Raw genomic sequence first — 25336 nt, 5'->3', positions numbered from 1 at the left:
CCCGCAGGATCACCTATGGCATTGCTTTCTATATATGATCAGGAGAGTGATGGTGATTAGTGATGAGCGAGTATACTCGTTGCTCGAGATTTCCGGAGTATTTTTAGTGCTCAGAGATTTAGTTTTTCTTGCCGCAGCTGAATGATTTACATCTATTAGCCAGCATAAGTACATGTGGGGGTTGCCTGGTTGCTAGGGAATCCCCACATGTAATCAAGCTGGCTAACAGATGTAAATCATTCAGCTGAGGCGATGAAAACTAAAACTCCGAGCACTAAAAAATACTCGGAGGACACCCGAGCGTGCTCGGGAAATCTCGAGTAACGAGTATACTCGCTCATCACTAATGGTGATTTATATAGTAACTGTTATTATTCCATTATATTGTATTGTGATTTTGGGCTGTATTCACATGTCCAGTAGTTATTTCCAAATTTGGATCCATTTTGGGATCATAAAAAAGGAAATAAAATGTTCCATTCATTCGATTAGGAACGGGAGTGTCAAGAAATGTCAGATGTTTGATTCTTTTCCAGCTGCTATTGGTTTTTCAAACAAAACCTAGGGTAAAAATAATGAGAAAATACCTTTTAGTAAGTACATACATAGTAAGAGTATATGTAAGTATCATAGGGTACGTGGTTGACACTATTTTGATCATAAAGTGTAAAATCCATCCCACAACGACAAGGTGTGCCCAATCAGGATGGTCTTATCTTCAGTATTTTACCTCGCTATGTGCCAGCAGGCCTCAATAGTTGGGGCAGAGCAGGTCCCAGGTCTGATTATTTGGCATCTGCCAGTGGAAAGCTATATAGACAAGATACACAGCCAAAAAATGAGGGGCACAACCCTGCATGTAAAAAGTACAAAAAACAAAAGCAAAACCAAAGAAATGAGCCGGAACACATGTTGCTGTAAGTGCAATGTGTAGATACACATTTACACTGTGGCCATTAACAAACGAACCCTAGCATAAAAGCAATGAGCAAATACCCTGCATTATTTGTGCACATTATACTTATACCAAGAGGTGTGCAGGTCCATTTCTTTGGTTTTGTAATCGTTTTTTCAACTGGATCAAAAACAGTAGTTGGCATAAATTTTTCATTCGGATGAAAAAAACAGATAGCAACTGTATTCGTTTTTCTTTTTTAACAATGAAACCGATGCTACACAGATCATAGCGTATGGTCATCCGTTAATGGATGCATTTTTAGTCATTCGCATGGCCAGAACATTAGAGGTGTTCAGAGACACCTCTAATAAAAATGGGTCCGTTATCAATGGATGCAAAATGGAAACTATACAGTCTGGTTTTAAACCGATCCCTTTGGTTTTTTTTAAAGTAGACCCGCTGAAAAATGGAAACTTTGGTTTTCATTTTGCATCCGTTTTTGCTCCATTTCTAATTGACCCAGGGTTTTCTAACAGTAGATTAGTAAAAACTGGACATACGAACAGAGGCCATGTTATTATTATTAGTACTGTTACTGATTACTGTTACTGATCACTATTACTGATGATGTGGATACAGTCGGTGCTTGGGCCATACTGAATGGTGAATACGGCCTGTGTATATTCTTTGCCGTTCTGCCTCGTTTTTGCATCACTTTGCAGTTCAGTAGAGATGCAGTCAATAACTCAGTGTTATTCCGTCACCTTTCACTGTGCCCTCCGCAGCTGTGCTGCTCATAGCGCCATGGGTGCTGGCCCTCAGAAAGGCACACACAAAGATATATTATCTATTATTATATATTTCTGGTACTAGGCACCAGCAGAGAAACTTGGACCCATTTTACATTTCGGGCACGACCCGCGGTCACAGGGAATTGCTGTATTTAGAAGATGTATTCTGTGTTTTTTGGAAGCTTTTCACTGCAGTCAAATTTATTGTTGTCTCCGCTTTCTGCTCACTGCTAAGAAAGCTTCTACCCAAAGGTCATGCATGCTTCGCCAGTGTTAATCTGGTTACTTAGCTCACAGTTAAAGCATGCCTGACAAACAGAAAGCCGTCCAAAATGTGTCATTGCCAATAACCTTAGCCATTTATCACTCAGCACTTCTGGAATAAATGGGTAAAATACCATTCAGCCCATTAGGAATCCCTGGTTGGTATGTTTTACAGTGTCTGGTGGGAAGGAATATCTGGAGTTATTAAATAAAAATATTTCCTGGAAAACGGCTGCTAAGATTATTTTTTTTCAACGAAGAAACATTTCTGGTAACATAAAATCTCATGGAGTTTAAAGGGGTTGTCCACTACTTTAACAAATGAGGTATCCTTAGGATAGGTCATAAATGTCTGATCGTGGGGCTGCGACACCTGGCTCCCCTGCCGATCAGCTGTTATCGGTGCCAGAACTGACCATTTTTGGAGCTGCACAGGTCCCTCAACTCTATAGTAGCCACGGCCGAGTACTGCGCGTCCACCCCCTATTCAAATCAATAGGGGCAGATGTCCAGTATTCAGTCTTGGCCACTATACTGTAGACGGAGCTGTGCAGCTCCGTAACCGGTCAGTTCCAGCAGCCGACGACACCGTGAACAGCTGATCGACAGGGGTGCCAGGTGTCACATCCTCACCAATTGGACATTGAAGACCCATCGTAAAGATAGGCCATCAGTATTAAAGTAGTGGACAACCTCTGTAAGTAACACTCCACAAGCAAATGTGTACCTGATGTGGAGCCTGACGGATGAGGCAGGGCAAAGGGATTACCTCTTTAGTGTTCTTTATAGAGAAGAAAGAATACATTCAAAGTGTATAGAATTTTCTGGGAATATCATGAAAAAAAACTAAAAAAAAAAAAAAAAATTATATTCAAATCGCTCAAAGCCAGCAAAATAAAAAATATTACTGGACTCTTTGTGGGCTGGGATTTGGTTAAAAATGATAAAATATTATACTCGCCTTGCCCCTCATTTTTCCTGCAGTCACTACTCCCTGCCCAGTCTTTTGTTTGCTCCTTCCTTTCTCCCATTGCTGGCTCCTAGGCCTCTGGTATGTCCCACGCTGATTATGCCACATACATGTCATTGACATCATTGTCACTCCTCAATCATGTAGTATTGGCATCTTCTGGCGCTGGATGCCCTGCCAACCCAAAACCACTGTGATGGGCAGAAGGGGAAGAACTTTTAAGCAGGAGGAAGAGAGTGACACCTCCCAATGGTTGCGATGTGCATTGGAAACTGTCAGATTTTGCTAGCATGTTTCCATATTGAATGAGTTCCTAACAAAAATAAAGAAAAGGACACATCTGTATATACAATGAGTGGATTAGATCGGTAATGTGGGAAGTGCAGAGATTACCCGCCCAGTGCCCACCACAGCGATTGCACTGCAACACTCAGTATATAATAAAAAAATATGTATTGGTATTAACCCCATTGTTTGTTATGGGAGATACTACTTTTACCAACATTTCAAAATGAGTTTTCAATTCCTAGTGTTATTGCATAAGAAACAGTAAAATAGGAAATGAAAGGTTTGTCTATGGAAAACAATCCGTCTTTTTTCAAAGAGGCTGGTGCCCTGAGCCTGTCTTCAGTACCACCCGTCAATCAGCTATTATCACTGGGTAAGACACTGCCAGACACACTGTTGCCCTGCAGCGAGATGTAGCATTACACGCCGGCCATTAGAAAAATAGAATATGTTTCAGAATAAAGACTGAATTGTAATTATAATTTAAGGAAATGTATTACTTTATGCAAACTCCTAGAACATGTTCTGCTGGAAGCTTTGGGATAATTGGGACTGTGTATGCCCTAGGCCACTAAGTTTCGGAAAAAAGAATATTTCTTCTTGTGTCTTAAGTTTGTGAATTTCTAACAATTCACCTGTGTATCTTTTATTTACGATAAGCAAAATGACTATCAATTCACGGTCCCTCCAGTTACAGTGGCCCCAGGTTACAAAATTTATAACACACAATATGCAAATTGCCTCTTCTGACAAAAAGAGGACTTAACTCTATAGCGCCACCTGTTGGAAGTAGCGATCCTACAAGTCACAATCAACCCTCTAACGAGTCGTGCAATATGACTTAGGATAAAAGCCAAATCAGTATCTCAATTCGCAGACACGGTGTTTCGGGCTGTTGGCCCTCGTCAGTGCGAAGCATGAGAACTGATTTGGCTAGGTGAGAGGCTCTGGACTGGGGTCTAAGGGGTATTGTTTCCCCTTAAGGAGAAACGATACCCCTTTAACACACAATAGTCTTTTTTGGGACATCTTAGGTCGGTTGCACACATTCATGTTTCACGTTCCAATTATGGACACAATGCTCAGACTGTCTGAAAGTCTCCTGACACTGACTCGATAGCCTCATAGATATATATAAGATTGTCAATTTCAGATCAAGAAGCGCCGGGCACTGCTTTCTTCTTCTACTGTCACCCGGGCTCCCTGCTTATCTGAGCATCGGGTTGTGGCCGCAACCTGATAAGCTACTGGGATGCCATTCTCCAAGGCCAGATAGCTGGAATGAGAATTTGGATTACATGCCACTTCTCTGTTCCACCAAAGTTAATTGGACAATATGGAAAACCAAGCTCTGCTAGGGTAACGCAACTGCATCACTAGTCTATCTCTGCAACACTTGCCACTGGGTTAACGCTACTACATTGCTGAATACTGTATATAGGATGTGAATAGTGTATTGTTCCTGATATATTTCCTTGCGATAAGTGTGAATTTCCCTGTGGGCGGCAGTACTAATGGTCACAAGATGCCACTGTCTAGAATATAGGTGAATGGTGAAGTTTGCCCAGTAACACAGCAGGCATAGAGACAGTGTGAGGGTTAACGGCCATCCCAGATTAGGGAAGGGGAGCTGGGAATTAGTACCAAGTTCAGGAAGTGTCGAGTACAGTTGGGAGAAATAGTGTGAAGTGACAGCAGCAGTCACACGCAATAGGCTGCTAGAGACCACGTGGGCCAAATACTCAGGGCAGTGGACTAGCAAAGACCGTCTTCCGTGTGAATCGGTCTGCTGGCCTGAGAACCTCGAGATGGACGTCGGACCCTTAGGTGCACTAAGCTTGTGAAGCTACAGGGAAAGAGGGACTCAATCTCTAAGTGGTGGTGATCCAATCTGAGTGCACTGCTAGTGGTGGAGAAAAATTCCTAGTGCTAGAGAAGATAGCAAGAGGTAAACTCTACCCATACCGAGAACCATAGCTGAAGTTTTGTCCAGTACCTGCGGGAAAAACAACAACCTGTTGGGCCTTATTCTATATGCCTATTTGTAAAGACTGCCATTTGTCAAATAAAAGTTTTATTATTTTTACAAATCCTGTGTCCCCTGGATTGATTGCTGCCTGCGGGCCAGAAGTAAGTGTGATGCACCCCATACACAGCAGAACATCGGGATGGGGACATGTGTTGTCTGTAGAGTGCCGGAGCGAGTTGGAGCAGCGGTTCACCCATGACTACCTCGTTTGGGCACTTTACACTGCCATTGGACATTAATGCAAACCAAGCTTAAAGGGAACCTGTCATGTGAGATAACATTATTATCTTGCAGATATGGGGTTAATTTGCAGTTTAATAGCATTCTGACACCCCGTAGCACTCACACTATGAGCCCCATTGCTGTGAGGAAACAAACTTTATTCCCCTCAGTAGCGTTCAGCTTCCAGTCATATGGGCGGTGCATGTGAATATTGAGTGGTGGCTGTAACTGTGCCCCCGGCACTGACTGACAGCCTGCTCTAATGCTGAGCGATCTGTCAGTCAATGATGGGGTTGCGTTTACAGCTGATGCTCTCTATACACGGAGCCGTGACTGAAACCACGCCAGTAGCACTCCTATGACTGGAAGCCAAACACTGCAGGGTGGAATAAAGTTAATTTCCTCCCAGCAGTGGGACTTTCAGTGCCGGTGCTGCATTGTGTTGGAACGCTATTTATCTGTAGATTAACCCCATATCTGCAGGTTAATAGCGTTTTTTTACATGACAGAGAGATTCCCTTGAACTGAACCTTTGCCTCATTGCTGGCTTGACAACTCTGCTATGTCAGGTGTTGCTCCTGCTCAGCAACTCCAGTTGACTTTGCTCCAGGTCATCCTCTTCTGCCATTGTTATACTAACTGGTCAGGTCTGCTGAACCATTGACACCTGTCCATGCTGCATAAAAATTATTCTTCCAGATTTGGGGCTTCTCGCATCCACCTCATCATGTGAGACATAACAAAATGCCATAGACACTGCAATCTGGGGTAGGAATGACTGACTGTAAGATACACCCAATGAGCATTTTACTATTGCATACCTAAAGAACAGAAGTGTCTGTCATCATTAAATGTACAGTACAGGGTCCTGCAGCTATCCCTGACTTTTATGTGTAAGGACTTGCTTTATCTCTTTCATTTCTATGTTTGGGGGTTTCAGAAGCTCTTACCTGTTTTCAATAAGGTTATGCTCTAGGTTTTTAACTGTCAATTGCAGTCCCTGATTCAATTAATATTGTAATTTTAAGATAATCTGTACATTGAATTATGGTTAGGGGCAATAGGTGCTAATGAGTCATTTTGCATCCAACATCTTTATATACTGTATGTCCTGTAAGACGGCTGCTGGACAGGTCCTCAAGGGGTGATATGTATCACCGAGGTTGGAAGCTTCAGCGAAGTAAGCCTGGAAAAAGCATGCTTCAGCATGTATAGTGCTGAGAAAGATAATAGGGCCTATGACGGCTGGGTTTACCAGCAGTCAGGGAGATGGTGGGACTGGCTGCTCACATATCCCCACTGAAACATATACAAGGCAAGCCACAGGACGAGGAGTTCAGCAACAATGAGCAGACACACAAAAAGATTAAATAATATGATATGAATAATTACTAACCAGTTGATAAAACAAAGGAGAGGATGGTAGGTAAACAGTATATAAGTAACAAATACAATGACAGAAATTACTCTCAATAACACCGACTAAGTGTATATGCAGGTACACTTAAACAGAATTAACAGTTATATGGGAGCAAAATACAATGTGATTAACCCTTTCTATTCATAAATCAATAAAATGATAGTATTGTGCCAATACTTTAGTACTTTAGTAATTGCCTAATCGAAGCAGTTTTCTCTTTTCTCATAACTAACTGGATCAATATAAGGCTATTTATATATACGTATATATATTCAGATGTAAGATGTACCGGCACATCCTGAAACTGAAGTAGAAGGGCTCTTGCTGAGCCGAGTCCCAAATAATAAGAAACGCTGTCTTAAATCTCTTAGGGAATGCTGATCTCTCCAATGCAGGGCTTCCCTAAATCCTTAGAGTTAAGGCCTCACGTGGCCTAGCCCAAGATGCTGTGCACTTGGTTGTCCTCACTGAGTCGGGTTATGTCAAGCCGAACAACACGCCCCATAGTCACCAAAGCATCCCAGAGTCAGTAAAATATGATTAAAAAGGAAACCAGTTGACGCATTTAGGGTCAGTGTGTGGAGGGGTGCAGTCTTCCAGTGTTGTTTGTCTTTACTAAAGACTAAAGAGCTGGACACTAACCCGAGTGGGTGAACCCCCAATACTGTATGAGCCATTTACTTTATGTTTTTACTTTGTTCTGGAAAAGGCTGTTTTTGTTGTGTCATCCTGAGCAGTTTATGGAGTTTTTAATACACCAGCCTGGACATTTTACTGAAACCGCTTCCGGTGCCTATCTAAAAACGCAACCGAGTAGAAATCTTACAGTCCTTATAAACCATTGTTCTAAAAGTAGATGGTGCTAGTAGAAATATGAGGAGTCCAATTACCGTATATACTCGAGTATAAGCCGACCCGAGTATAAGCCGACCCCCTCTAATTTTGCAACAAAAAACTGGGAAAACTTATTGACTCGAGTATAAGCCTAGGGTGGAAAATGCAGCCACTACCGGTAAATGTCAAAAATAAAAATAGATACCAATAAAAGTAAAATTAATTGAGACATCAGTAGGTTAAGTGTTTTTGAATATCCATATTGTATCAGGAGCCCCATATAATGCTCCATACAGTTCATGATGGCCCCATAAGATGCTCCATATTAAAATATGCCCCATATAATGCTGCACAAATGCTGATTATGGCCCCATAAGATGCTCCTTATAAAAATGTGCCACATATAATGCTCCATACAGTCAGTTCATTATGGCCCCATAAGATGCTCCATATAACAATGTGCCACATGTAATGCTCCATACAGTTCATTATGACCCCATAAGATACTTCATATAATAATGTGCCACATGTAATGCTCCATACAGTTCATTATGACCCCATAAGATGCTCCATATAACAATGTGCCACATGTAATGCTCCATGCAGTTCATTATGGCCCCATAGATGCTCCATATAACAATGTGCCACATGTAATGCTCCATACAGTTCATTATGGCCCCATAAGATGCTCCATATAACAATGTGCCACATGTAATGCTCCATGCAGTTCATTATGGCCCCATAGATGCTCCATATAACAATGTGCCACATGTAATGCTCCATACAGTTCATTATGGCCCCATAAGATGCTCCATATAACAATGTGCCACATGTAATGCTGCTGCTGCTGCAGTAAAAAAAAAAGACATAGTCAACACTCGTCGCTGCCCGCTGCTCCTCAGTGTCCCATCTCTCTGCAGTGACTGTTCAGGCAGAAGGCGGCGCACACACTAATACATCATCGCGCCCTCTGACCTGAACAGTCACTGCAGAAGACGTGGAAGACGGGGCGGCGGTGGAACGAGGGAAGGTAAATATGAAATACTCACCTGCTCCCGGTGCGATCCCTGGCAGCTTCTCCCGGACAGATGGTCTCCGGCACCGGCAGCTTCTTCCTCTGTTCAGCGGTCACTGGTATCGCTCATTACAGTGATGAATATGCGGCTCCACCCCTATGGGAGTGGAGTCCATATTCATTACTTTAATGAGCGGTACCACGTGACCGCTGAACAGGGGAAGAAGCTGCCGGCGCGGGGAGACCATGGGACATGCAGGGACCACGTCAGGAGCACCAGGAGCAGGTGAGTATGTGACAGTCGTCGCTCTCCCTCACCTGCCGACCCCCCCGCCGACCATGACTCGAGTGTAAGCCGAGAGGGGCACTTTCAGCCCATTTTTTGGGGCTGAAAATCTCGGCTTATACTCGAGTATATACGGTATATCAAAATACAGTGGGGAAAAAAGTATTTAGTCAGCGACTAATTGTGCAAGTTCTCCCACTTAAAAAGATGAGAGAGGCCTGTAATTGACATCATAGGTAGACCACAATTATGAGAGTCAAAATGAGAAAACAAAGCCAGAAAACCACCTTGTATGATTTGGCAAGTTTTTTTTTTTGTGAAAATTATGGTGGAAAATAAGTATTTGGTCATTAACAAAAGTTCATCTCAATATTTTGTTATACAGTATATCCTTTGTTGGCAATGGCCATGGTCAAACATTTTCTGTAAGTCTTCACAAGGTTGGCACACACTGTTGGTGGTCTGTTGGACCATTCCTGTATCCAGATCTCCTCTAGAGCAGTGATGTATTGGGCCTGTCGCTGGGCAACATGGACTTTCAACTCCCTCCAAAGGGTTTCTATGGGGTGAGGTCTGGAGACTGGCTGGGCCACTCCAGAACCTTCATATGGTTCTCACAAAGCCACTCCTTCATTGCCCTGGTGGTGTGCTTGGGATCATTATCATGCTGAAAGACCTATACACGTTTCATCTTCAATGCCCTTGCTGATGGAAGGAGGTTTGCACTCAAAATCTCACGATACGTGGCCCCATTCATTCTTTCATGTACACGGATCAGTCGTCCTGGTCCCTTTGCAGAGAAACAGCTACAAAACATGACGTTGCCACCCCCATACTTCACAGAAGGTATGGTGTTCTTTTGATGCAACCCAGCATTCTGTCTCTTCCAAACACAATGCGTTTTGTTTCTACCAAGCAGTTCTATATTGGTTTCATCAGACCATATGACTAGGGTTGAGCGACTTTTATTTTTATAGGATCGGGTCGGGTTTCACGAAACCCGACTTTCTCAAAAGTCGGGTCGAGTGAAATCGGCCGATCCTATAAAAAAGTCGGGGTCGGGGTCGGCCGAAACACGAAACCCAATGCAGTGCAATGGGATACTATGGTTCCCAGGGTCTGAAGGAGAGGAAACTCTCCTTCAGGCCCTGGGATCCATATTTAAGTGTAAAATAAAGAATTAAAATAAAAAATATTGATATACTCACCCTCTGACGCGCCCTGGTAGTAATTGGCATCTTCCGTTCCTAAGAATGGCGCTTGAAAGACCTTTCGATGATGTCACGGCTTGTGATTGGTCACGGCGGCCCACGTGACCGCTCAGCAACCAATCACAAGCCGTGACGTAATTCTCTCAGGTCCTAAATTCCTCATTCTAGGAATTTAGGACGTGAGAATTACGTCACGGCTTGTGATTGGTCGCTGGCGGTCACGTGGGCCGCCGCGACCAATCAAAAGCCGTGACGTCATCGAAAGGTCCTTCACGCGCTCATTCTTAAGAAGGAAGGCTGTCGGAAAGAAGCCGAGGGTGAGTATATTCCTATTAGGTATATACTCACCCTCGGATGCGCCCTGCTTCTTTCCGGTAGCCTTCCTTCTTAAGAATGAGCGCGTGAAGGACCTTTCGATGACGTCACGGCTTGTGATTGGTCGCGGCGGCCCACGTGACCGCTCAGCGACCAATCACAAGCCGTGACGTAATTCTCATGTCCTAAATTCCTAGAATGAGGAATTTAGGACCTGAGAGAATTACGTCACGGCTTGTGATTGGTCGCTGAGCGGTCACGTGGGCCGCCGCGACCAATCACAAGCCGTGACGTCATCGAAAGGTCTTTCAAGCGCCATTCTTAGGAACGGAAGATGCCTGTTACCCGCGGCGATGTCCAGGCTGCGTCGGAGAGGTAAGTATATCAATATTTTTTATTTTAATTCTTTATTTTACACTTAAATGTGGATTCTGATACCGATTTCCGATATCGCAAACATATCGGAACTCGGTATCGGAATTCCGATACCAGATTCAGAAGATCGACCGACCTCATGGCCGACCCCACACAGGGGTCGGGTCGGGTTTCATGAAACCCGACTTTGCCAAAAGTCGGCGACTTCTGAAAATGGCCGACCCATTTCTCTCAACCCTACATATGACATTCTCCTAATACTCTTCTGGATAATCCAAATGCTCTCTCGCAAACTTCAGATGGGCCCGGACATATACTGGCTTAAGCAGGGGGACACGTCTGGCACTGCAGGATCTTAGTCCCTGGTGAGGTAGTGTGTTATTTGTTGTGAATTCTGCTCTTGGGCTCCCTCCGGTGGTTATAAGTGGTAGCGCTGCTGTCTTTGGATCGCTGCATTCATCAGGTGTGTTCACTTATTGCAATTCTGACTGGGCTATTTAGTCTTGCTTGACCCTTTAGTCAGTGCCAGTTGTCCATTGTTCCTGGAGGATTCACATCCCTGCCTGGTCTCTCCTGCTTTGCTGTTCATTTCAACAAAGATAAGTTCTGGCTTTGTTTTTTGCAGTCCACATGCTGTGGGCTTTATTGTTCAGTTCTTTTCCATGTTTTTGTCTTGTCCAGCTTGGTCTGCATAAGGATTGTTCAGCCAAGCTGGTATCTCTGGAGATGCAGATATACCCTCCATATCTTTAGTTAGATGTGGAGATTTTGTATTTTCTGTGGTGGATATTTTCTAGTGTTTTAATACTGACCGCATAGTACTCTGTCCTATCCTTTCTATTTAGCTAGAGTGGCCTCCTTTGCTAAATCCTGATTTTAGTCTGCATACACTCACTGGCCACTTTATTAGGTACACCTGTCCAACTTCTTGTTAACACTTAATTTCTAATCAGCCAATCACATGGCGGCAACTCAGTGCATTTAGGCATGTAGACATGGTCAAGACAATCTCCTGCAGTTCAAACCGAGCATCAGTATGGGGAAGAAAGGTGATTTGAGTGCCTTTGAACGTGGCATGGTTGTTGGTGCCAGAAGGGCTGGTCTGAGTATTTCAGAAACTGCTGATCTACTGGGATTTTCATGCACAACCATCTCTAGGGTTTACAGAGAATGGTCCGAAAAAGAAAAAAAATCCAGTGAGCGGCAGTTCTGTGGGCGGAAATGCGTTGTTGATGCCAGAGGTCAGAGGAGAATGGGCAGACTGGTTCGAGCTGATAGAAAGGCAACAGTGACTCAAATCGCCACCCGTTACAACCAAGGTAGGCCTAAGAGCATCTCTGAACGCACAGTGCGTCGAACTTTGAGGCAGATGGGCTACAGCAGCAGAAGACCACACCGGGTACCACTCCTTTCAGCTAAGAACAGGAAACTGAGGCTACAATTTGTACAAGCTCATCGAAATTGGACAGTAGAAGATTGGAAAAACGTTGCTTGGTCTGATGAGTCTCGATTTCTGCTGCAACATTCGGATGGTAGGGTCAGAATTTGGCATAAACAACATGAAAGCATGGATCCATCCTGCCATCATGTCAATATGGACCAAAATCTCTGAGGAATGCTTCCAGCACCTTGTTGAATCTATGCCACGAAGAATTGAGGCAGTTCTGAAGGCAAAAGGGGGTCCAACCCGTTACTAGCATGGTGTACCTAATAAAGTGGCCGGTGAGTGTATGTTATTTCCCTCTCCTCTCACAGTCAATATTTGTGGGGGGCTGTCTATCCTTTGGGGATTTTCTCTGAGGCAAGATAGTTTTCCCTTTTCTATCTCTAGGGGTATTTAGTCCTCTGGCTGTGTCGAGATGTCTAGGGAGTGTTAGGTACATTCCACGGCTACTTCTAGTTGCGGTGTTAAGTTCAGGGTCTGCGGTCAGTACAGGTACCACCTTCTCCAGAGTACGTCTCATGCTGCTCCTAGGCCACCAGATCATAACAGTTATTAATGAAAGCCTTTGTTTCGGTGGTCCCAGTTTTATGCAGGTCATTCACTAAATCCCTCCAAGTGATTCTGGGACTTTTGCTCACCGTTCTTGTGATCATTTTGACCCCACAGGGTGTGATCTTGCGTGGAACCTCAGATCAAGGGAGATTATCAGTGGTCTTGTATGTCTTCCATTTTCTTATTATTGCTCCCACGGTTGATTTCATCACACCAAGCTGCTTGCCTATTGCAGATTCAGTCTTCCCAGGCTGGTGCAGGGCTACAATTTTGTTTCTGGTGTCCTTCAACAGCTCTTTGGTCTTCAGCATAGTGGAGTTTGGAGTGTGACTGTTTGAGGATGTGGACAGGTGTCTTTTATACTGATAACAAGTTCAAACAGGTGCCATTACTACAGGTAATCATTGGAGGACAGAGGAGCCTCTTAAACAAGAAATTACAGGTATGTGAGGGCCAGAAATATTACATGTTTTAGGTGACCAAATACTTATTTTCCAAAATATTTAGCAAAAAAAATCTTGCAAACTCAGGCAAGGTGATTTTCTGGATTTCTTTTCTCATTTTGACCCTCATAGTTGTGGTCTACCTATGATGTCAATTACAGGCCTCTCATCTTTTTAAGTGGGAGAACTTACAAAATTGGTGGCTGACTAAATACTTTTTTTTCCCCACTGTACATGCTGGAGGTGCTAAAAAAGAAATGGACTTGGAGAGAACTGTACATGTATTTTCACATTTTCTACGTCACAACATAAAGCTGAGCATAAAGGAAATCAATAGACAGCGAACATCTGCAAGTTACTGCCAAAATATGAACCTGTCACTGTAGCGGTGTGCTGTCTAAGCATTAGCTACTTCAATCCATAGAAATTTCCCATTTAAAACAAAGTACTGTTATAGAGTACAACAAAGAGCCTAATAAATCTATGTATAATTTAGAAACAAATGTACCAATCAGTGGTACATATAAAAGACAAAGGGCCATAGCAGACATCAACTTTATCTTGTAGGATTGACACATAGGAATGATGTTTATTTTACCCTTGGGCACTACTTGCTTTCTTTTTTTTCCCAAATAATGCAGTTGTTTTTAGTCAAGAGAGTGCTGATTGGGGTACTGCCGCCTAATAACAACAGGGAAGTGGCCTCTTGTCTCAAAGGCCCAATGTCTTTATGATAAGTATCTCCTAGTACTTAGAACATTTAGAAGAACAGGTCATAATTCTTCGTTGATGTGGCTCTTTAGGGTTTGCCCAAAGTCTAATAGGCTTTCCTTAACTGAGGCAATTATGAAAGTTTGATGTTCTTGTTCTGTATCTAAATACCTTGGCAAGGTGGCTTGACTCTCCACCCTTGCTAGTCTGCACCCGGGACACATGTGTCCAGAATCCTTTTTAACCACACACATAGATTTTTTTAAACAGTTCAGTGGAGACTTCTGAATAGGAGAACAGTTAGGACCAGTGGCATAACTTGAAGCTTTTAGTCCCCAATGCAAAATCTAAAAAAAAAAGGCCAAAACTATCACAGGACTACATGTAACGGGCTGGGTGGTGGAACCACTGTGCCGAAGCCCAAGGAAGACCTGGAGGGGCATGACTAGGAGCCTCACCCAATCAGACCACGTATACACAGCAACTTATGACACCGAGATCCGAGGAGAGGCAAGGGAGGTGGTCCAGGTGCTACTCCAGGACTGACCTTGGGTAGATGGCAGCTGACCCCTAGAAACAGTTAGATGGGGTGGCCCAAGGGAATATCCAACAGTTGCAGGCAGAGTAAGATGACAGGAACCACAGATGCAAACAGGACTGACTGATGGAGAGATGAGCACTGGCAGGTGCAACTGGACTGGCTGCCGTTGAGATGAGCACTAGCAGGTGCAGCGGGACTGGCTGCCGTTGAGATGAGCGCTGGTAGGTGCAACTGGACCGGTTTCCATCAAGATGAGCATTGGCAGGTGCAACAGGACCAGCTGACGTTGAGATGAGCGCTGGAAGGTTCAGCAGGCTGATATACAAGCACATGGGCTTGAGAACTCACAAGAGTGTTAGGAAAACAAACTCCCAACATTGCACAGGTACCTCCATGTTGGAGGAGGTGCTTTAAATAGTAAGTGTCCTCCAGCTATTGGGACCAAAGGGACCTTTTGAGTTCACAAAGACTTTTGAGGACCAGGGACAATTGTAATCCCTGCACCCACAATAGTTTAACCAGGGTCAGGAGACATTTTGAGAAGAGGCAAACCTCAGAGTTCATCGTGTGTGTGTGGGATAATCACAACTGGATATATCCTTAGCTTGGGTAACCAAGTTTACAATTAAGGATCTGCACCTTAGTTAGAGTGGGTTTTAGTGGGCAATACAAATAAATCCCTCTTGGCTCCTCCTTTACAATTAACCTTGCCACGAGTGCCCATCAAATATAATATTGGCCCTGAATTTTCACCTGTTAAACATTAACAATGATCAATAAATCCACCCAACCCATAAAGTAATAGTGGCTATATATATCACAGACATCATCCAAGTGCCGGTGAAGCAGTGTGGTGATATAATCAGGGGCCTTTGTGCCCCTTTTATTCTGTCAGCCATAGTCCCAAAGTGTCTTGCAGCCTACGAAACAGCCCATGGCTCCCTGCTCTATCACAGGGGGAACCTGTACTAGTGCCAATGCTGATAGAGTTGAGAGTGGTGGTCACTCAAGGTGAGCCAAGACCCACCTTGTATTTGGGCCCAGGGCAACCACCCTCCCCCTGTTTGCCGCTAGCGATACTACTGATTTGGACATAATCATTAAAAAGTGCGTAAAATTAGGCATCTGCCATATCATCTTACACAGGTCTACGAATGAAATATAATTAACATTTTCTTCGTATAAATATAACTTTGTAGTGTCTACCATATGTATTGTTGCCTAAATTGGCTATTGGCTGCACATTAGCTGTTTTGGCCAGGTAAACCAATTGGATATGCAATGTCACATTTAATATAAATTTACTGTTTGAAAAGATATAACAAAAACCAGTTGCTGTTTCATTTCATGTATTTTTTATGCTCTGTCAAAGGCAAACACTGTGTCCAGAATTTTGGAAATAAAAACAAAGAACAGGTCATTTATAATTATTAAATAGCATCAATACATTCGACAGCTGTAATTATTTATTTACGGGGAGAACACAAGTGTATTCTCTAATGTGAGCCGAGATTTTCCAAAAGGAATATAAACCAGGCCCTGCCAATTTTTTTGAAATCCTAAACGCATATTTTGTTCTTTGTGTGAGCACGAGGCCATGAATAATGCACTGGCAAAAAAGTATAGACGTGAGTCATCTATTCCCGATACAGAACAACTAATGGGAGATACATATTAGTTCATCCTGATGAAATGTTTCATTTGTTCAGCTAAAAGGCAACCTATACTAAATGGAAAAAAAAAATCATAAAAACAATATTTTACATAGATATTTTGGCCAAATGTAGCTAATTCCACCCACATGTACATTTTGAATAACAGTATAGCAAGTTCTTCCCAAAAAGTGGGTTACTAGTAGGAGTAATATTCACCTGCGCTAACTACAATAGGGTGAAAATGTGGAAATCAGATATGGGTTAGAAATATAGGTTAAAAACCACTTACAATTTGCTAATGTTTGAAAAAGTATGGATAGACTCCAGATTCTGTTTGATGCCTGTTGCGGGTGGCGTTATAAGTTATTGGTGCCAATATGGGTACTGCGCTGTTTGCAGATGCTCAGGTGTTTGAGGATGTTCACTCTTGTATCGTCTTACGGTTCCCCCTGAGGGATAAATGTACATCTCTTAAATTGTGATTACACTAGTCCATATATAGAGCCTAGAAATGTGGGTCTGGGTGTACTCACTCTTGATGGGCGGTCAATGTGCTGATAACCATCAGCTAGGAGGAGGCGCTCAGGGCAGGATATATGTCCTGTGTAATGGAGTTTGGGAGGATCGTCTGCCTGAGTGAATGTGCCAATACAACATACAGATCAACATGCACACATGCTAATAGTGCCCACTGCACTGACGAATACTCACTGATTCCCCGTGCTGCAGGGCCTGGATATTGTGCAGGTCGCAAGCGAGTTACCACTGTGATTTTGTGAGGTAGATTGCGAGTAAGGCTGCGGCGAGAGCCACAGGACCGCGAAAAGCCTCGCATGCCCCAGCCGGAAGCAACGCCGAGGTGGCGGTTGAGAAGGGTGGGTGGAGCTAGGGGTGACGTCACCGAGCTACATAGGACAGGTGTGCTGTGAACAGCCAACCAACGCGTTTCAAGGGCTCTAGCCCTCTTCGTCCCAAAAAGGCATAAGAGTACTTTCTAGACAGAGCTATTGAGCTGGTGGCAGCTATTAAATATAATTCTCTATACCTACTCTAAAGGTAGGTGAAAGTCTACAGCCATAGCAGGGTTTACATAATCCGGAGGTTGAGGAATATACTGCGTGGCTGTGTTATATACAGCGTGGGCTGTGTTATATACTACGTGGCTATGCTATATACTATGTGGGCTGTGCTATATACTGCGTGGCTGCGTTATATACTGCGGGGGCTGTGTTATATACTACGTGGCTATGCTATATACTACGTGGGCTGTGTTATATACTACGTGGCTGTGTTATATACTACGTGGGCTGTGTTATATACTACGTGGGCTGTGTTATATACTACGTGGCTGTGTTATATACTACGTGGCTGTGCAATATACTATGTGGCTATGCTATATACTACGTGGGCTGTGCTATGTACTACGTGGGCTGTGTTAGATACTACGTGGCTGTGTTATATACTACGTGGCTGTGTTATATACTACGTGGCTGTGCATTCTAGAATACCCGATGCGTTAGAATCGGGCCACCATCTAATAGGTAATAATCATCCAGATAAGGATCTTCACTGATCACTAGTGAATGAGGTGGCATTGTGTATCTTCTTCATTCATTGTCTATATTGCCAGAAAGGCATGCATGGTCCTAAAGTCGTTTCTTTTGGGCACTATCACTTCTAGCGTCAATCGAACTGTTACCACTGCACAAAAAAATCTCCTAATTCCCAAAATTCAAAGTGGGTCTGTACTTTCCTCGCAGGACAAACTGTTAATTTATATACTTTTGCAATGGGTTAATAAGGAAACAAGATCATTTTCAGTTATTCATGATAAGGTTTACATTAAAGCATCACTCCAGTGTTATTTTAATTACAGTGATGGAGTGGTGCTTCTAATCTAAGGTCCCTGAAACGAGTATTGGGGACCACATTCTAAATTCCCTATCAGTATGCCTTTGAAGTGTGGGAGGAAACTGGAGAACCCGGAGGAAACCCACACAAACACGGGGAGAACATACAAACTCCTTGCACATATTGTCCTTGGTGGGATTTGAACCCAGGACTCCAGCACTTTAGTGCCAACCAGTGAGCCACCGTACTGCCCGAAAGGCAAAATAAACAGTGAGAAAAAGATGATTATTATATATGATTATATTAGATGATTAAAACTACCATAAGTAAAGTGATCCAAATGACCCCCAATAAAGGAGCCTGGGGATCACTCCTTTTATACATTGTTGTTTCTCTCTGTAGATCTTCCCCTGCTCTGCATAGAATGAAGCAGAGATCTATGGCAAAATGAATAATTCCGCTTGGAGACTAGTGGATAGGAAAATAATGACTTTAGAATCTGCATGATGCTCCCACACTTCAAAGAAACCTTCAGTACCATTAATTTTCTCCTTTCCACATAGTGACAAAGATTCTTCTTCTTGTTCCTCGTGCCCTTACACTGAACTCGCTATTTCCCTAACATTGTCACATTATTACTTAAGCAAAAAGCATTAACTACGTTCACATCCTGGAGACAAATGATTTCTGTCTCTCTAAAATTTATCAAATGAATTCTGCTCCTATGTAAATAGATATTAAATATCTGCCCTAACTTTTCATTATCAGAATATTCCATGTGACTAATTGCAATCTAATACAACTAGCCCACAGATACACAAGCTTGGCACAACATTCACTTCCACAAGTCCATATTATTGTATGATGAAAATGTATTTACAAACACAAAATCCACATATTTCACAAAGCTTCATGTCAGTTAATTAAAAGGGAATCTGTCAGCAGTTATTTTGCTATATAATCTGAAAACAGCATGATGTGGGGGCAGAGACCCTGATTACAGTGATGTATCACTTACTAGACTGCTTGGTGTAATTTTAATAGAATCTCTAGTTTCTCTGTTGTAGATGCAGCAGTGATATGTAGGTGTGCTCTGTATAACATTATTTTTTAACACATCCAATTGTTGAACTTATTTTTATTCCAAGATATGTTGATTAAAATGCATTTTATTCAAGGGACAACCTCTTTAACTGTGAAGAATTGATACAGAATATATATTGGAAAATCATGTAAGTTGTCACTGTACAATGAAAAACATTTATTCGTTGAATTCAAAATACTAGGGGTTCTGGAGATCAATCCAAGGATCATAGAAAGGAGAAGTGGGCAAAATAGACTTAAAAGGATTGTCTTGGATAAGAAACACATGGAGGACTTTTTCCAACAACAGCTCCACCCCTGTCCACAGGTTGGGTCTAGTATTGCAGCTAAGTTCCATTAAAGCACATCCTCGATAATCCCTTTAAAGAGAACCCGTGATTAGGTTTCTCGGCAAACTGATAACAGCAGATTACATGCCACCTAATTAGGATCCTAAAGACAAATTCAGTCCATCCTTGCAGCCCAGCTTACTTCTAAAAATTATCTTTAAACATGAATCTCTCAGCACAGTACTGAGAGCCAACCCAGCCCATGTGCCTCTGATTGATGGATAATAATGGTTTTCAGTGATGCATGCAGACCATGTTTATAGATATGCCTGACTGCAGGAGTGCACAGAATGGATCCTTAGGATCCTAATTAGAAGACGCATAAGCCAGAAGACAGTACCCTTTAAGAATAACCTGGGACTATTGTTGAGCGAATGTGCTCGGAAAAGGTGTTATCTGAACATGCTCAGGTGCTAACAGAGTGTCTTCAGAGTGCTTGAAAAATATGTTCAAGTCCCCGCGGCTGCATGTCTTGTGGTGGTTCAACAACCGGAACACATGCAGGGATTGTCTAACAAGCAGGAAATCCCTGCAGGTGCGGCTGCTAACAGCCGGCGTGAGACATGCAGCCGCGGGGACTCAAACATAGTATTCGAGCACGCTGAAGACTCTTTGTTAGTACCTGAGCATGCTCAGATAACACCTTATCTGACCACATTCGCTCAACACTACCTGTGACCCATTTCATGCTACACAAATCAATGGCCAGCCTGAATAAGAACCTGGCTGCATGACTGTAGAAAATATAGCTTGAGGAGTATCTGTGAGTGGTCTCGAGTGGTGACATTTCCTGGAGTCTCTCCTCACTAAATAATGCTTAGCTATGTGAGAGACCAGGAAGTGTCACCATTTGTGCAGTTCCCGCGACATTGCTCCACTTTATTAGGAGACTGTTCACTGCTGCTCCCGCCCCCCTTTTCATCAGCGATAATTATATTATTACAATTTTCCCTCCCACTTTGCAGCTTCACTATATCACTATCACACTAGTCTTTGCTATGATCAGAGCGTTGTTACTATGACCATAGCTCAGACCATGTGCTAGAAAGCGAAGTTCTAGAGAACAGTGAGAAATCAGCTAATAAAGCAGCTTTATGTCCCCGAGAGCAGCGCTCACATTCACTGCAAAACACTCAACATAGAATCTGCTCTAAGAAGCGACACCACGTTGCTCAGAGCAGATCCACCACTTCTGTGATGTGGAGTGATGCAACGACATTAGGTATATTGGGAAGTGGCGATGACTTTTTACTGATAGTTGTATTAGCATATGATTTGCATGTCTAATCCCACAGTAATAAAAGCCCTTCTCTTAATGATTTTTTTAATGACATATTTAGAATTTGGTTTATTTTTTGACCTGTTTAATATTAAAACAAAAAAGGAGGATTTTTTTTTTGTGATTGGTAATCTTTAAGTACTCATTTGAACAGTAAGCCAGTTCTTTCAATTGTGATGAAATAATTGTGTTCAGTGTTTAGCCTCATGTTTTGGCTCCTCTATGGTCCCCACTTATTATGCTTCTGCTCTATTCATAGACCCCGATTCATCAATATGAGTGTTTGCTTTGCCAGTCTTGATGAACATGGCGCGCGAGTGAAGCGATGGCCGGGGGACCACCACGGTGCAGGAAGACTACTGCACACAAGATGAGGTGCAAACAACAAAGGGTAGATTTATTGGAAGGCAAGGAACGAAGTGAATGAGGAAGATGCAAACAGGGGTAGACAATGGTAAAAGACAATTTACAAGAGTTATAAACGTTATCTTTCCCGTAAAATAGCACGGTACTCCAACTATTACAGACTCAAAATATGTCTAACCAGCAAATGTAAACAATAAACAAGTGATGATGCTACTCTACATATAACCTCCCTGGCCTTTACTAAGCAGGCCACACGGCTCCCGTGTACTGACTATTGAAGCCTACACTAGGCTCTAACAGGTGCAAGAAACAGGAACAGACTCACGGTGATGTTGGAGAATCAGCTCCAGTCCCAGGGGGCCCCCAGCAGTCTAATATGGTGGTGCGCACGGCTTTCTGTCAGCTCTGTGAAACTTGGTCTTCTCCTTGCTTCTGGATCCTAGGGATGCTCCTGGTAACTGTAAATCCCTTTCTCTGTATCTTCGTGGCTCTCTTGCAGCTATGTCAGGACACAGTTCTTCTCTCTTTCAGCTTTCAGCACAAAAAGTCCTCTGCAGCAGCCTCAGTTCACACACGCTGCTCCAGCTCCACACCTGCACTCTGCCAGACTAGTTCATCACACCAACTATTGCAGGGGAGAAGCAGAACATTCCATCATGCCAGACAAGGGGGTGCAGCCTCTTAAAGTGACAGCATGTTCTTTACTGTCTATAACAGCACCACCCTCTTACATGCCTCCTTTTATGATCCTTAGTGGCTGAGGATCACGAATAGACCAGCAAGTGAATAAACTAAGGACAAGCTCTAGGGAGATGGTAACTGGACTGATCGCAAATCTGAACCTATCCAACACAAATAGAGGTAGCCGGTGAACGTCCCTAAAAAATTCCTAGACGTCTCGAGCCAGCCTGAGGAACTAGCTACCCCTAAAGAGAAAAAAATACCTTGCTTGCCTCCAGAGAAATAATCCCCAAAGATATAGAAGCCCCCAACAAATATTAACGGTGAAGTAAGAAGAAGGCACATACATAGGGATGAAATCAGATTCAGCAAAAGAGGCCCACTAGTACTAGAAAGCAGAAAATAGAACAGGGGTCTATGCGATCAATAAAAAACCCTTACAAAATATCCATCCTGAGATTTCAAGAACCCACGCACCAACTAATGGTGTGTGGGGAGAAACTCAGTCCACTAGAGCATCCAGCAAGCGAGGGAATCACATCTTAGCAAGCTGGACAAGAAAACATGATAAACACTGCTGATCAAAAAATGAGCAAAACAAAACTTAGCTTGTCCTGGATGGACTGGGAGCAAGGTAGTCAGAAGGAATCTGAGTAGCACTGATTACATCGACAGCCGGCAACAAGTGAAAGAAAAACAGAGCTATATAGGAACCTCCCAGAGGATAACGAACCAGCTGATAGCCAGAGACCAGCAGGATAACAAACAAAGCCACCAGGGGGAGCCCAAAGCAAAAGTCACACCATACCACCAGTGGCCACAAGAGGGAGCCTGAAAACAGAGTTCACAACAGCTTCCCTTCTTAATGATGGTCGTCTTCGGCCATCACAGCATCAGGGTCAAAGTGTAATGGAGGAACATTCAATGCGGAAACAGCACCTAGAGAGGAGGCAATAAAGTTGCAAAAACAGACAGCGCACACTGTTCTACATATCGGACTGGTGGCACCCCTGCATTAGACCTCTGGGATCTCCGAAGCTCTTGGTTGTCAGGCAAGGCTTGATGATCTTCCAGAGGAACACTTGTTACAGGAGACATTGTGAGCTCTTGTCTGGTTTCGTCCTCGCATGGCGGTACTGGTACATCCATGGGATTACCGTCTCTGTGCGGCTGAGGACCCCCTCCTGTGTCAGGGATGGTCCACCACTCATCATCGATTTCACCATCAGGCATGACAGATTCAGGAAGTGGAGTAGCACCTTCAGGCAACAATGGCGTAGAACAGACCTCAGACCGGCAAGGCTGCAGCATATTTCTGTGAAGTACTCTAGGGGCGGATGCCCCAGTCTCAGTCTGTACCTTGTAGACAGGGCCGTTAGCACACACTCGCTCGATAACTTTGTACGGCGGTACTTCCCATCTCTCACTTAGTTTTCCCTTGGGGCGTTTCTCTCTGACTAATACTCGGTCTCCAGGTTGGAGGGGTAGCTCTTGAGTCAGTTTACGGCCCATATGTTCTTTTTCTTGCAACTGCTGACCCGCCAAACGCCTTATCGTTTGCAATCGTTGCCGATGCTCTTTCACCCATGAGGTGACAGTTTGCTCCATCAGCTCCTCTGGCTGTTCCAAATTCAGCTCAATGATCTCTCGTCCAGCTCTTCCAAACAATAGTAGATAGGGGGTATAACCCGTGGTGGAGTGGACCCGATTGTTGTAGGTCCAGACCAATTCCGGCAGATAGTCTGGCCAACACGCCTTCTTATCCTCCTCCAACGTTCTCAGCATTTGAAGTAAGGTTCGGTTGAAGCGTTCACAAGCTCCGTTGCCTTGAGGGTGGTAAGGGGTGGTCCGGGATCGCTCAATGCCATACATACGATACAATTCTTCCATCACCTTGCCTTGGAAACATGCGCCTTGGTTGGAGTGGATGCGCTTTGGGCACCCATACACCCGGATGAAGTCTTGACAGATGGCTCGCGCCGCCGATTCTGCAGTCTGATCTCTAGTCGGAGTGACTATTGCGAACTTAGAGAACTGATCGGTCATCACCAAACAGTATTGCAGCCCCCGGGCCAAATGTCCCACGAGAAGATAGTCAATCATCAAGACTTCTAGCGGTTCCTTAGTTTGTATGGTTTGGATGGGTGCCCTCTGTTCAGTACTCTTAATGAGGTCACATACTCGACATTGCTGGCAAACCTCTTCCACCACAAACTTCAACCGGGGGCAATGCACATACCGCTGTAACCATTGGTAGGTCTTTGTGGGGCCGAAGTGTGCTCCAAATTCATGGGCTTCTTTAGCTACTTCTTGAGCCATTCTTCCTGGGATGACCACTTGCCACCTTACTTCCATATCTTTTGGCTGTTGCCTCTTACGCTATAGCACTGACTCTCGCACTTCCAGTCTATCCCACTGGTGTAACACACTCCTCATTTCAGAGTCCAGATCATCTCTCTCTTGTTTGCCAGGTTTACGCTTTTGAGTTTCCGACCATTTCATCTGTCTCAGCCCTTCGTCTTCATCCTGAACGTGTCCCCATTCCTCAGTGGTTCTCCCTAGGGACCAGGGTAATGCGCAGGCCTCCCTTCTTGACTGGGCCGCAACCATTGGGGGCTTAAACTTACGAAAGTCTGGGGTTTCTTCCTCTTCGAGTTGCTCATCAATATCTCCCACTGGAGTCTCCACAGTCACTCTTGACAGCCCATCAGCATTTGCGTTTTCGGTAGCAGAGTGATAACGGATGGTAAAGTCGAACTTGGCTAGGCGAGCCTCCCACCGTTGTTCCAAGGCCCCCAATTTAGCATTCTCAAGGTGGGCCAGGGGATTATTGTCTGTTCGAACTTGAACTTTGGCACCTGTCAGGAAGCCTGCAAACTTTTCTGTCATGGCCCACACCAGGGCCAGGAGCTCTAACCAGAAGGAGAGGTAATTGTGAGGGTTTATTTTGCTGTCTCGCAGAGACCTGCTAGCATACCCGATGACTCTCTCATGTCCATCCTGTATCTGAGAAAGTACTGCACCGAGTCCATGAAGGCTACCATCTGTGCACAACAGGAATGGTTGATCGAAGTATGCGTAGGCCAAAATTGGGGCTGAGGTAAGGGCATTCATTATAGCCTGGAAGGCCTCGTCTTGTCCCTGTGCCCAGGGGATGCGCTGGGTCTTCGGCACTCCAGCGCTCCCCCTCAACAACTCATTAAGAGGACCTGCCACCTTCGTGAAGTCTTTAACAAACCGGCGCTAGTACCCAGCGAGTCCCAGGAAGGCCTGGAGTTCTCTCACTGTTCGAGGGACTGGCCACTTCTGGATAGCAGCCACTTTTTCTGGCGAGGGTAGAACTCCATTTTGTGACATTATGTGGCCCAGGTACTCGATCTCTCTCTTGAAGAGGTGGCACTTCTTTGGCTTCACCTTCAGGTTATGAGTCCGCAGTCTTCCAAGTACCTGTCCAAGCCGGGC

This window comes from Ranitomeya variabilis, chromosome 4, assembly GCF_051348905.1.
Source record: "Ranitomeya variabilis isolate aRanVar5 chromosome 4, aRanVar5.hap1, whole genome shotgun sequence".
Lineage (NCBI taxonomy): Eukaryota > Metazoa > Chordata > Amphibia > Anura > Dendrobatidae > Ranitomeya > Ranitomeya variabilis.
This window is presented reverse-complemented; position numbering follows the sequence as displayed.